This window comes from Lactuca saligna, chromosome 5 (assembly GCF_052625555.1).
Source record: "Lactuca saligna cultivar CGN05327 chromosome 5, ASM5262555v1, whole genome shotgun sequence".
NCBI lineage: Eukaryota > Viridiplantae > Streptophyta > Magnoliopsida > Asterales > Asteraceae > Lactuca > Lactuca saligna.
The window spans coordinates 120,171,782-120,175,123 of NC_136421.1; positions in this window are offsets into that span (position 1 = coordinate 120,171,782).

Sequence of the window (3,342 nt, forward strand, 5' to 3'; positions counted from 1 at the left end):
CCTATCATATCATTTGTCAACCTATTAATTTCAAATTTCAAAATTTAAAATTTTCACTCTAATTACATTAAATTAATAATTGATTTTACATTTTAAATTTCAAATTTTAAATTTTTTATTCTAATTATATTAAAGTAATAACATTAGGTTAAAAAATAAAATTAAATTAATACAGATTATAAGGTGATATAACTTCACAAATTATTTAAATCAACAATTATAATTTTATATAACTAAAAAATATCTCTTAAGTAATTATTTATTTAAAATAGTTGATTAAAAATGTTTATTTTTTAATATGAAAGTTTAATTAATTTTATAATCGTGGTCCTCACGGGTTATAAACTAGTAAACATCATACATGTAACAGTTAATGTCATCTTTATGAGAAAGTCAAATAAATGTTATAACAAGTCAATAAAAAGTGATATTAAACAAAAAACAATAAGTAATAAGATAATCTCCCCTCTCCCTCAAGAAAAGTAACATAGACACCCACAGGAACAGAAAAACACACAAAACAAACAGTATGCTACCATAAACGAATAATTGAATTAAATTGCTAAATGTTGAATTTTAGCAGCATACACTGATTGAATTTTGAAAAAAAGGAAAAAGGGGAATATTAGTTACATTTCTCAATCAAAGTATGTTACTATATGTGTAAGAAAATATACTGAGTTATGAAGAAATAAATTAAGCACATAGACACAAACACAGTAACATAGATACATAAACAGGAACAGAATCACACTCACACATAGTAAATTGACATTATTTTATAATATATATATATATATATATATATATATATATATATATATATATATATATATATATATTTGAGGTAGGTGTACATCTTATTCAGTTTTGGTATATGGATTTAATGGTCATTCTTAACTATTTTAACATCATGACATCTAGATAAAAAACACACAGGTAGACATCAAACACATAACTATTAACTGTTAAAGTACATTGCTGAAAAATGGGATGAATTTGAAAGTAAGATACTATAAAATGAATTTTTTTTCCATAAAAATAGTAACATGCACAAATAAACATCAACATATAATAGTTAATGTCATCTTTATGAAAGAGTAACAAAAATGCTATAATAAGTCGCAAGGAAAGATATTAAGTAGATAACATAACAATAAGTAATAAGATCATCCCTTATCTCCCACAACCACAATAACATAGACACATACATATGCAGTTCTAGTTATACATGTAAGTATCTTTTTACATTTTAATTCATTGTAATTGGAGACGATGCAAGATTAACAAAAAAAAAATGGCAGAATTATCCTTTTATATTTAAAAGAAATAATGGCAGTTTTTTTCATAGTATAACACTTACACACAAAACAAACAATGAAAATGTAAATCGAAAGAAATAAATACAAACAAAAAAAGTATAAGCAAAAGTATGATGCCATTAAAACACATAGAGACAAACGTACATAAATAGACATAGTTGTTTATGTGATGTTATATTAGAGTTGTAATAGAAAGAGAAGAGGATAGAAATATTAAAAATAAATGAATTAGGAAAAAATAAAAAATAATAAAAAACAAAAATCGAGATATATTTTTTTCATAGTGTAAGACATACACACAAAACAAACAATGAATATATAAATCGAAAGAAGGACAAACAACAAAAACAAAAGTATATGCAAAAGTACGATGCCAATAAAACAAACAGAAATCAACACACATAAATAGATATCGTTGTTTCTGCGTTGCTATATCAGATTTATAATAGAAAGAGAAGAAGATATGAATAATCAAAATTGGGATAATGACTTAGGAGGGTAATAACGTTTCTCGTTTGTCCATATTAGGTCCCTAACGTATTTTTTGTATGTATTACACCATTAAGATTGTTATAACCGTTTAGAAATAATCCATTTTACCGGTTTCTTCATGTTAAAAGGACTATTTGTAAACAGTTAGAATAACCTTAATGGTGTAATACGCACAAAAAATACATAGGGACCTAAAATGGACAAAAAAGAAACGTTATTACCCTCCTAAGATTTTTAGTATTTATTATTTTGAATATATATTTTTAAGATTTTTAGTATTTATTTTTATATGTGTATTTCATATAAAGTTGTTGAAATTAAAAAGAATAATAAATAGAAAGGTTTGGACCGGATTGGATTGGATTTTGTAACCACATCATCCAACTAACTTCTAGCAAGGAGCTAGAGAGAAGAACAAATTAAGGCCGGATTGGATTTTGTAACCACATCATCCAGTTAACCCGAGCTTTAGAATTCTAAAACGAAAAGCAACGAAAAGAAAGATCCATAACAAAATCAAGGAGCTTATCTTTTCTAGGTTTATTGCTACTAAAAAGTAAAGGATTACGAAACGTCCAAAGCACTCATATGACCCCCATGAACACCGACTCAACAATCGGGCGTTCCATATGAATTGTCGGTCTAGAATCCACCTAATCCACCACATCACGGATAGATGAAACATAGGAAGGTCCAAATGAAGCCAATGCCCATCTCGACTCCAAACCTGATCAGCAACCGAAAACTGCAACAACAAATGCTTCACATTTTCTTGAGAATTATGACACAAAGAACACAATAAGGAATCTATCAACCCCCCCCCCCCCTTTCCACCAGTTTAGCTCTTAACGGAATACGATCCAAAAGCACACACCATAAAAAAATGCTACTTTTAATAGCGATAAAACGGTTCCACCTAGTAGGCATACTACCCATAGGAAGTGACATATCATTAACCTAATTCCGTGTTGATTTAACAGTAAAGATACCCGACGATTCAAGCTCCCAAGACCACTTATCCGACATTTCCCCTATGCGAATAGGATTTAATATCTCCACAAGTTAATCAAATTGGGTCGATTCAGCCCCTCCTCTAACCCCCGACGCTAATGAAAATTACATCCCCCAGAATCTCATTATTCACTTACTCGAGCATCTTGATTAAAGGCTAAAGAAAAGAGCCTCCCGAACCGCTCCTTAAGAGGAATATCCAAGCACCAAACACCCTTCTAGAACCTCGTTTAAGTCACATCCCCTACCACTATATACATGGAATTAGAAGGAATACAACCATTCTCATGCAGTTGATTAATGGATCCTACAATCTTTTGCCAAACACCCCCTCCAGTTCCTATTCTCGAATCGTCCGAAAACCCACCACCTTTCCCATGACAAAATATGACAATTTAAACCCAAAGAGCTCCATTTTCATTAAGAAACCGCCACTTCCATTTATAAAGAAGGCCGAGATTAAAAACATCCAAACTACCAACCCGAAGACCTACAAGTTTCTTATTTGAAAAATAAA